Below are 12,362 nucleotides of genomic sequence, written 5' to 3'. Positions count from 1 at the left end.
CACATAAAATCTACATAATACAACGTTTGCATTTAAAAATCACCTAAGTTAACAGTCCCAAAAGGTGAAGCCATTGTGATTGGGATTTTAAAGATGATTGCGATTTTGATTGCCTTTTTCTTGACACCATATGAGCTTTGGATTTTGATGATGATTCATATTTTGGTAGAGGAAAAGATGATTGTGATGGCACTGGTGATCCACATGTCAACCTTGTATGACCACTTTCCTTGCACCGACTACATGTCGATCTCTTCTTCTCTTCACCCTTAGACGGTATACGATCGTGACTTTTTGGTCGGCCAGGTAGCCTTCTGTCCATGGCTGGTGGCAAAACTGTTTGTAAGTCATCTGGTATGTCCCACTCAGAAGGATGTGAAATAGGGTAGACAATCTCGGCATAAGTCTGTCGATATACTTCTGTAGTGTAGCAATCCATAGCGTATGTGCTTGAATCATCTTGGTTTAGATGAAGAGAACTTTTATAACATGGCCACACGGATAACCAGATGTTTACCATTTCATACAACTACACGTCCTTGCATTTAGATCGACAAGCCCATTTAAGTTATTATCCAATACTTCAAACAAAGTGTTTGAACATGGTTCAACTCTCCATGACGTTGACTTCACAACACGTTTCGTTATCTTTTTTCAGTCCATGGTATAACACGATGTTCCAATGTTCCTGTAAATTTAAATAAATAATACTTAGTAAATATATGATAAGTTACGAATTCAAAGAAATAATACCTGCATGGTTTCTTTTCTTGTAGTACCACTGTTGAATAGAGGCTCGAAAAAACTCCATTAACATAGTAATGGGTAATTTCCGGGAATGACGACTTAGAGCGTTAATTGATTTTGCACGATTAGACGTCATGAAACCATATCTTGCTCCAAGTTGATGTACTCTTGACCATCTTTCAAACCCGACATCTTCTAGTGTTTGAGCACACTGAGGCAAAACACGTCTTAAACAGTTTATATGCTTATTGAAATCCACTTCCCGATAAGCCTTTACAGCCTTCCAGTATGTCCATTTGTGCTTTTTTATACCAGCAGACCTTGATTTTAGATTTCTATACAAATGAACACCACAAAGTCCATGAAAAGCATCTGGGAAACACCTTCTAACAGCGTTGTCAATTGAGTTTGCCCTATCGGATATGATTGTCAGATTGCTAATAGGACCTATGCAATCCCTAAGATGCCCCATAAACCATGTTCATGAATCAGAGGTTTCAGATTTGCCAACCCCGTAAGCTATTGGCAATATCCCATTGTTAGCATCCATGGCTACTGCTAATAAGTTTACTCTAAGGTATCGACCTTTCAAATGTGCTCCGTCAACTATAATAACTGGGTGCATGCAAGTAATAAACGAACGAATCTACAAAATAATATACACAAGAAATATAATCATTTAAATGTGAAATGCATGTAACTAACAGAAATGAGTCAACATAATTATATTGATTTACTAACCGCAGCACCAATGGCGATAAACAGCAACTCAAAGCGTCCATCTCTATCTGTTTTGATATGAGTTACCGACCCAGGATTTTTCAACTTTAAATTGTGACAATAAGCCGGCAGTTGGGCAAACGATGCTTCTGGCGACCCCCTCAACAATTCCAAGGCATAACATTTGGCTCTCCAAGCTTGAGAATATGATATACTAATCTTGAACCGAGCATTCATTTCAGTCATAATTTCATGTCCCCGATATACCCTGCCATTCAAAAACATTAACTCAGCCAGAAAACCACCCAACACCTTTTTGTTTGCCTGTCTATGGTGAGGAAAAACTTGGGTTCTTGAACATGTATGTTTATCAATAAAAGTCCTAACTTGAAACATTGCGCAATCTTTATCCTTTTGCAATCATACACCACGTACAGTTTTTGTCAATCGTACACCTTGTTTCGAAACGATCTTTGCTTGATTTGTTAACTTTTAGTTGATAGCCATCTTCCACACATTTCGTATACAAAGCTATCTTCAAGTCTTCCTTTGTATCAAAACAATCATCTTTCTTGATACGAATAACTTTTGTGTAACAATCAACTGCTTTCTTTGCCAACTCTTCTTCCGGTAGCTGAAGTAATTCTGGCATATTCCAGTTATACTCCCGTGGCATTTCTTTTCTTCGGGGACTTTTTCTTCTTCTTTTTCTTCTTCAGGATTATATGAATTACAGAATGGATGTTCAACATGTTCATTCACAGTCGTAACTTCCTCCTCATTATCATCAACAACATCTTCCTCGGCAACGGGTGTTTCATCATCAAAATTCGGGTATTGACCAATATCAAAATCATTACACGCAGGGTCTGTTTCTTCTTCTGAAACATCATCAAAATCCGTGTATTGACCAATATCAAAGTCCGGGTATTGACCAAGATCAAATTTCGAATACTGACTAGTACTCACAATTTTTTCTCTTGGCTCATCATCGTCTAATTGGTTAATACGAAAACCGGAATTTGGTGCTGAAAGTTGATTTGGATTTGTATTAGAGAAAGGCTGTGGGTTTTGAGACCCACTTAGTTGATTACTACCCGCTACTGACCCAACAATACTACTTCTAGGTTCAACAACATACAATGTAACATCATCACTTGAAACATTAATGTAAGCAATGAATCGTTCAACATCTTCATTGTCGGTTAACAAATAAACTTTACCATTTCTCTGATAAGATAGCCTAAATCCACTTAGGGGCTCTAAATTCAATTTCTTTGAAACACGTAACATTAGGGTTTCATAAGTTAACTTCTTTAATGACAGTTTTAGTTGAAGATTCATGGGTAAAGGCATATATTGTAAAACACCATGAACATTCTCCCATGACCCTCCAAAACACAAATCTATCCAAACATGATCAACATTAGATGATTTCATGGTTGTAACTAAACAAACGAGATGCGAAACTAAGACCTGTTGCCAGACGGGGAAGGATGTCGTTGGATATAGGAACGGATGTCGCCGGAGAGAGTGATAGATGGAGATGGAATGAGTTGCGATTTAGGGATTTAGGTTATGAGTTGTTGCTGCTGCGTAGATATATACACAAAAAATTTGGCTTGCGAAACTAAAACTTGTTGCGAACTTTGAAACTCGCATTGCGATTCTGTATTATCTCGTTGCGAAAGTCAGAATCGCGTTGCGAAAGGCAATCATTTGACCATCGCAATGCGAAATGCAAATCGCAACGATAGAATCGCAATGCGAAATGAAAAAGGCAACGAGGATTAACATGCATAAACTTTTAACAATTATTGAATTCTAGGTACTTAACCAAACATTTTCAAACCAAAAGGAGTATATATGTTAACAAAACTTGCATTATGTGTATTTTATGTGTGCACTTTTAACATTTTCAGTTAGGCATGTATTAGTAACTTGAGTTTGAACATTGCTATGATCTGCTCAGTTGTTATCACTTATTAGACATTCATTTGACTATCGCAACGCGAAAATGGCTATCGCAACGCGAAAATGGCTATCGCAACGCGAAGATGGCTATCGCAACGAGAAAATCGCAATGCGAAATGAAAATCGCATTGCGATTTTCTCGTTGCGATTTTCATTTCGCATTGCGATTTTCATTTCGCATTGCGATTTTCATTTCGCATTGCTATTTTCTCGTTGCGATAGCCATTTCGCGTTGCGATAATCTGTTTTGCCTTCAACATAAAGCAGATTGAAAATCAACAAATCAACTATTACATTTCAACACAAATTATGTACACATCAATTAAACAAATCAACATTTACAAATCATCTTTTACAAATCAATTAAACAATCAAAAATAATAATAATTCTTATTTCTTCATCAATTATTGAATCAATGAATCAACAACTTTGTGACCCCGTACATCCATTTCACGCAGCTCACTTAAGGATTAACCTGCAGAAACCAAACATTTGCTCAAACAAGACTTCCTACACATCTAAAACCTACAAACAACAAATTATTGAATTCTAGGTACTTAACCAAACATTTTGAAACCAAAAGGAGTATATATGTTAACAAAACTTGCATTTGACTTACCAATTAACAATGGACACTTTCATAACGCGGATGCAGGTAGGCAGCGTCTCGAATATATTGCTCTAGCAATATAATGCCGAAACCATAAGCCTACTGCAGCTCTATCTCTATCGGTGGGAGGTAAAAACTCTGTGCTTCCCGTCGTCAAACGCGCCAAGCAAAGGCATACAAGAGGACCACAATCCCCTCTGGCTCCCGGCGATTGCTGTGGCGCGGTCTCGTCTCTGAGAACTGTGACATTGAACTTCTTTGGCTTCTTGTGTCCAGAATGACTCCAATACTTAATCCCATCCAAGAATTTAGCCAAATGAGAGCTCCATCCCTTGAAAATATCTCTCAAATCAGACAGTGATATGTAATTGATCATGCTGTCATACACTATTATCTTCAGGGATGGGAGCTGAAGTTGGACGAGAAGCCAGTGACGACGTTCCAAAACAGGGATAAACACATGCGATCATAAGTAATAATTCATTTATTTGCGCACTTATTTATGAACACCTTTAAAAAATTTAAAAAATAAACACTAACCTTATCGACCTCCCACCAAGCAGGATAAAGTTTAGCTTGTCAATTGCCCAACAAAAATGATTCATCTCGTTGATTCTTCAAGTGAACTGCGTGAAAAGCCATCGGCATTATTGTATATAGCGATTTTTTTTTATTTTTCCTAAGCTTCCTTATTATTAGTAGACGTGACACCCACACATCGATATGCTGTTTTACAAAAAAATACATATATTAGTGAATTACATTAATTTTTAAACAAATTAATCAAAATCATATATAAGACAAATATAAGACTTACCTCCCCATCCAAATAGCCACTGTCTTCAACCCCTAATAGCACACCCCACCAAGACCGATCAAGCAACAAAAACATTTCATCGTTGAGTTTGCTGATGTCAGTGTAACACCCTTGGCTCCGCTCATGTAGATAAAAATCAACTGCGGTCTTAGCCCAAAGGGTATTATCCACAATTATTTCCGGTAGTTGTCTCCTCTCCACTTCAGATACCGGAAGGGTACTAGCCGGTAACTCATACGAGAGCCAACTCTCATCCATCATGTCCGGAACCGGTGGGGGTTTCTCAATACTTCGATATATTACCCCATGTGAATCGGGCTCTGGAATGGTGGGAGAGACCTCTTCAACGATGACAGTGGCCTCTTGAATGGTGGGGGGGAATCTTGAGGGAGAATAGGGGCCTCTTGAACGATTGGAGGGGACTCTTGAGGGATGACCGATGAGTCGGGCTTCTTCTTGCGGAGTCTTCGCACCATTGGGGTGAACGGAGACGTAATAGCACGTCTACGCCGTCTGATGTGTGAACTCCGTCGTGCAAGGAAAACCTGACGTCAAGCATCCACCTTATCGGGCCGCTAAAAAAATTAATACATAAATCAATAAATAAGCAGACATGATATTAAACAAAGACAAATATGTTTCAAACTAGCATTGTATTCACCCAAGTCATTATTCTATCATAGTTCATAAAATGCTCAGATAACATTCCAGAAGTAAGCACTTATATAAACATTTAAAAGGACAACATATATAAACATTCCAGAAGAAGAATAGTTTACTTTCGCAACACGAAACTTAAAATCGCAACGCGAAAATGACTATCGCAATGCGGAAATGGCTATCGCAATGCGAAATGAAAATCGCAACGACAAAATCGCAATGCGAAATGAAATCGCAACGACAAAATCGCAAAGTGAAATGAAAATCGTATCGCAACGCGGAAATGGCTATCGCAATGCGAAATGAAAATCGCAACGACAAAATCGCAACGCGAAATAAAATCGCAACGACAAAATCGCAACGCGAAACACAAATCGCATTGCGATTTTCATTTCGCGTTGCGATTTTGTCGTTGCGATTTCATTTCGCATTGCGATTTTGTCGTTGCGATTTTCATTTCGCATTGCGATAGCCATTTCCGCGTTGCGATAGTCATTTTCGTGTTGCAAAAGTAAACTATTCTTCTTCTGCAAATTGAAACTTGAATGGATTGCATTACTTCAACCAAAAGACAAAAACAAAACCAAAAACAAATACTAACAAAAACAGTTTAGCAGTATTGGCAGCAACCGAATGAATTACGAGTATGAAAAATCTTAAACTTACCTCGTTGCGTAGAGTATGAACCTCATTCTGCAATGATGCTACCATCTCACGTAGAGCGACTACCTCACCGCGTAATGTAGACACCTCAACACGCCATGCACCATCGTCTTTGCATAAAGTACCGACCTCCTCACGCAAGGCATTGACCTCATCACGTAACTCCCCTAACTCATCCCGTTGAGGTTGAGGTGGAGAACAGGGAGATAAACGTCGTGGCATCTTTTCCGGTCGCATATCTTGCGGTGATGGTGGAGAAGAGGCTCGATGATGTGACAGAATAGGTGATGGATGTCGTTGTGGAGGTGTATAGCCGGGTCGATCAGATGATGGCTCTGGGTGAGGTGATAGCTCTGGGCGAGGTGATGGCTCCCGAAGTGGAGGCTGCTCATCAACCGTTCCATCAAAAAACGCTTACTAGCTTGCCACCAATCAGTGGCAAGCTCAGCTTCCGTGGGTGTCAGCCTCTGTAGAGGAGTGCTGGCCTCCTAACAATATAAAAGCTCAAACAAAGTTAACGTGTACTAGTAATAACTTGTTTATAAACATATGGTAGTATTATGTTAACTTACATTATTTATTGTCGTATACCGTAGTAAATCTTCCCATTGCAAGGTCTGTTTCCTCTTCCAGGAAAGAGCTCTGGGAATATCATTTGAAGTTTTTATTGCATATGTCTTCATGGCGGGAAAGACCTCAAATATCCAAATCTACAAACAATATAATAACAAACATTAGTAATTGTTAAATAATTACTTATAATTTTGGAAACATCATATAAAAATTCTTACCTTAAAGGCTCAAATAAAGTCTGTCAAAGTGTATTTGGAACCATCGCCATGCAAACTTTTTCGATCATCCAAGGCAGACGATAACTTATTCCATGTAGCTTTCCATAAATACGAGCCCCACGGAAACAGGTTTCACGCATTTAGGTCTTCTACCAATTTGATTAGATCATTTGGAATAGGTTGTCTGGCCTCTCTGCCTAAAAAGCCGGCATGCAAAGAATTAGAAGGCATACTCGGACAACGTCGACGTCATCCATCCGAGTAAAACCGTCTTTATTATTCAACAATCTTGTCAGGTTTTCTACGTGTAGACTCGGCCTCTCCAGCTCAGGAAAAACCCGGATAGCCATGATGGGGGTAATGTGTCTAGTGTACCGACCTACATCATCGTGTCCGAAGCGTAGACCGGTGATTAAGCAAAACTCCTCCCGCCCAAAACACGTATACGCCGGTGGAAAATCAAACCATATCTCTTCATCACGACGTTGTATAGTCTCTGGTAGATAGCTAGTCATGGTTTGAAGAAACAGTGTGTCACATCGCATCTCCACCGGGATGTTGTACTTTCAACCGTGGCCCGAAGCATGTATCCTCAAACATTTTTCTTTGTGCAGGTGAAAGCTTCGACGCAATTGTTTTGGCCAGGCTGACTTTATTTCTCAAGGTCAATTGAGCCGAATAAAAGTTCTACAAAAACAATAAACATACTAAATTAGATATACCAAAAACTACACTGTGAAGATATACCAAAACAATAATAAACATAAAGAGTAGTAGTTTATTCTTCAAACTTAAATTTGCAACACTGTGAATTTCGTATTTGTCTTTGTTTTTTGGTTGAAGTAATGCAATTCATTCAAGTTTCAATTTGCAGAAGAAGAATAGTTTTCAAAATGAAATCGCAACACGAAAATGACTATCGCAACGCGAATTTGACTATCGCAACGAGAGAATCGCAACGCGAAACTAAAATCGCGTTGCGATTTGCATTTCGCGTTGCGATTCTCGGTTGATTTAATAAGCAATCTAAGTGAAATGGTTAATCTATTATTGAAATTACCAGTAAACTTATCATCAATTTCAATATGAAAAACCTAATAATAATGCAAAATTTTCAAAAGAAAATAATTAAAAAAACTAACCTCGTTGGTTGATTTGGTTGATTTTCCATTTTTGATTGTGAGGGTGGCTCTGAGAGATGGAGATAGACGGATTTCGCCGGAGATGGGTGAGAGAGTGAGAGATGGAGATGGGACTGAGTTGTGATTTTAGGTTTTAGGTTATGAGTTGCGATTACGGGATATACTGTGGACGGTTCAGTGTTCCAATATATTAATATTCGTGTTTGGAATTTAAAAATAAATACTTGGCCAGGATACTAATGGCGCTTTGAAAATCGCATTGCGATTATGTATTATCGCGTTGCGAAAGTCAGAATCGCGTTGCGAAAGTCAGTATCACATTGCGAAAGTAAGTATCTCGTTGCGATTTTGTATTATTGCATTGCGATAGTCAGTATCGCATTGCGATTTTCCCAATTCGCGTTGCGATTTACTTATTCGCATTGCGAATTGGGAAAATCGCAACGACACTGTAGACCATCGCAACGCGATTTTCAACTATCGCGTTGCGAAAATGCAACGCGAATTTGCGATAATGGAGATCGTGTTGCGAATTAGCGATCACATTGCGATTTTGTTGGTCATTTTGGCAAATCCGGAAAAAGTTGGTAAATATCGTATATTATATGGAATTTTGGTCACTGAGGTTATTTTCTCTATCTTTTATGTAAGATGATCAATCCTTCATATTTTGCATAGGTGGCTCTATCAAATCTATCTCATATAGACCAACCAAATCAAAATTATAAAATTATTAAGAACATCCTTTCAAATTGAATTGGTCACATCTTAATAGGACTAGCTAGATCTTGAGATATAAGTTCATTAAGAGCACAAGATTTAATCTCATGATTACATAGAGACAGGTAAAATATGTACAAAATGAATCTTTCTATGATTTTATTTGCGTATTAAATCTAGAAGATTAAGTTGGTATTCATCATGATTTCCTCAACCAATAAATTTAAGATTCATCCCCTCGACAAATCAAGAATCACATTTCTACTTGATTTTTTAGTTAAGTGATCAATAAAATTTCTTTTAGTGTTTACACGTTCTATGATAACTACTTCATCATTTATTAGATATTCCACATACTCACATTCAATCCATTTATGCCTTTGTTTTACTATTATAAACATGCTTTATAGCCATATAATTATAGCTCGTGAATTGCATAATAAACACAAAGGGTATATAGCTTCCCCATAATACAGTTTTTTCAAATAGATTTTTAAGTCACTCAATCATCTACCGATTAAGTTGAGAGATATAAGCTCAAATTCTTTAGAGCGAATAAAACGTACCGTTCAAAGAATTTATCTCATTATATATCATGTATTAAAGTATCCGAAAATTATAATATCCGAAAACTTAAATAAATGCTTTAAAAAGATTTTAATACTCGCTACTTGAATTATGAGTATATTTATAGCATCGGTAAAATCAAATCGAGTATAATTCAAAAAAAATATAAGGTCTTTAATTATCTTCATATGCAAATAATTTTCTTTCAAAAATTATTAGAGCACACTTGAGTATACTTCTAATATAGCCACATAATCCCATTTTTGTTTGCATCAACACATTTAGCCATCTATTTATGGCTATAATAATTTATTAAACTAAATTAAAATTAAGATCAAATTGATAAGATGTATAAGTAATGAAGATCATATATATATATAATTATATCAATTTATTAACTGAATTGACTCTCATGTATAATTGATTGATTCAATTAGATATTTGATACACTGAGAGTGTATAAAAATGGAATCTTACTGGTAACGAATCAAATCATGTCGTGGCAAACCTGAAGGAAAAAATCACATCAAACACCGTTCAACAAAAATACACAAAGCATACATCCCAAGCCGAAAGTTTAAGCGAAAAAAAAATTCAATAGTTTTGGTACTGCTAATATTATATGTATAAAAAAGTTTACTCCATTCTATAAATATATGTATATAAACTGTGGCGGCGAAATTCTTTGGCATATAACTATATTGTGAGAACAATCAGCAACGCTTCTCAATGGTCTACGGTTGATCCGAATAATCCTTCACCTTTGCCATCTTCTCTCTGAAATAAACAGGATTCAAGTATTGCCGTTAAGGAAGTATGTCGTACAGAATACTATATGATTAAGCTTCGGTTTAAGATACCATTGCAATAATACAGTTTATAACCTACCAGGAATAGGATTGGTTCCATTTCCTTTTGCAGCCTGCTCGGCTTGAGACAACGATCGCTGGATTCTTGGAGAATCCTGCCTCCTGTTCACGGCGGGTAATGAATGTCTCTTCTTGACAGAAATGTCTCTTTCTTGTACATCTGGACTTGATCTTGGTGAATTATTTGCATTAAGCTTAGATCTTGCAGACTCCGTGGCTTGCATGAATCGAGGAACTGAATTGCTACTGTTACTATCCCTTGGCTCCTCATCGACGTTCTCAGGTTTAGTTGAACTAAAAGAATTGCGTCTCTTCTCATTTTTCTGATCTTTTGGGCAATGATTCCGTACTACTTGCAGCTGGAGTTGATGGCGAGCCCTTGGGTGCAGACAAGGACTTGCGCTTTTGACTGCTCTTGTCGAATTTTTTCCTTTTAGCTTTCACTGATACCTCGCTTGAAGGTGTTCCTTGGGATTCTGAAACAGTCATATGGTTCCGGGGAGAGGCTTCAGGGGTTGACCTGTACGATTGATTTTTCATAGAATCCTGTTCTTTCTGCAGATTAGATGTGCTCTTGAGTGGCTCCCGCTCTACTTGAGGACAGTCTATAACCATTAAATTCGCCGATCTCCCTTTAGAACCATCACGTTTCTTGGGTTGTTCAGCAACAGATAGAGAAGAATCAGGCACTGGTATCTCAACTGTATCCTTGTCTTTAACATCCAAATCTTTAGTACATCCGGAACTGCAGTTTTCTTGCTCAGAAGCTTTCGGTCCATTTTCATATATCTGGTGAATCGAGAGTGGAAGTAACAGAAAGTTCAGAGCCACCATGTTGAACCCTCCAATTACTGAGGACGGGATTTTCTGCAAAGCTAGGCTCCTTTGACCTATTTATAATAACTGTTCCAGATGACACGGTATCCAAGTTCGATTCCACTCTTAACATCTTGGTTGGATGAATCAATTGATCTACTTGAATTGCATGTTGAGCTCAACTCCTCAAATTTGGTTTGTGCAGCAATAAATGCAGGATTGCCTGCCTTTCTTGATCCAAATACAGATTTCTTTGCCTCTTTTTCCTCTTGTTCAAAAGCAAATCTCTTCATAGAATGTTTGGGTTGTTCACTGTCGACTTCAGGCTTATTAGAAAGACAACTGATCTCTATTGGAGAATGTGCATCGATTTGCATTGTTTTCCCTTCTGAGTTTACCTCATGAGAGGTCTCTTTCATTTCCGATGTACTCACATTATCAATCTGGTGATGCTCCAAATTATCCATTACTAAAGACTAAAGAGGAAGCCGAAAAGTTGGCTGCGTCATAGGTGATCAGATTTTCTTCACTCTCCGATGAAACCAATGTCTCCCTTACATCAGGTTCATTTGACACAGAATCAGATGGAACCACAGCAGCAAGCGGAGAGTCGCAATCATCACTTTTCTTTTGTTCAGGTTGTTCATTAATTAACTCTGATTTCGATGCCTTTTCAGATGATGACAAGGACATCCACCTCTCCAACCAGCTCCAAGCATAACTAGGTTTCGATGCATCACACTTGATGCGGATAGGTTTGGTCTTGGGAGTAGAATCCATTAGCTACAATGAAAGCAAATTCTCAGCATAGATGAGGTAGACATAATTTGAGAGACGGATGCCGGCAAATAGTTGAAAATAAGTGGCAAAAGAATGTCGGTTTAGCATACCTGACGAGGAAACCTATTGCTAAGCATCTTCTCCATGGAATTGTCAGTTGAGTTCTTCTTTGTTGCTGAGCTTCCCTGCTTCAGATAATTAAAGAAATAATAATGGGTAAAACTATTTTGCCAAAAGTTGTTATGTGTAACATACTGTACCAAAACTTTCTCCATCTAGACCACCGTAAACAGAAACTGAACAGTAAAATTGTGCAAATTACAGATAGAACTCACCCTTCACCGCTGTACTTTCTCGTTATTTATTTGCCTTGTAACGACCAACTGTAGAGACAAGTTTTTTCAGAATTTGCCAATTAGGTACTTAGGATTCGCTTTTTAGCCATAATTTCCTCAAAAAATATGTCCCAAAACTGGAAAAGAAAA

The 12,362-nt window shown here is 37.8% G+C and overlaps 1 pseudogene; it reads right to left on the bottom strand.

Annotated features, from left to right (window-relative positions):
- Window positions 1-10,120: 10,120 nt before the first annotated feature.
- Window positions 10,121-12,004, bottom strand: LOC120160377 (annotated as a pseudogene).
- Window positions 12,005-12,362: the final 358 nt, after the last annotated feature.

This window comes from Hibiscus syriacus, unplaced genomic scaffold (genome assembly GCF_006381635.1).
Source record: "Hibiscus syriacus cultivar Baekdansim isolate YM2019G1 unplaced genomic scaffold, ASM638163v2 tig00111392_pilon, whole genome shotgun sequence".
Taxonomy (NCBI): domain Eukaryota; kingdom Viridiplantae; phylum Streptophyta; class Magnoliopsida; order Malvales; family Malvaceae; genus Hibiscus; species Hibiscus syriacus.
This window is presented reverse-complemented; position numbering and strand designations above follow the sequence as displayed.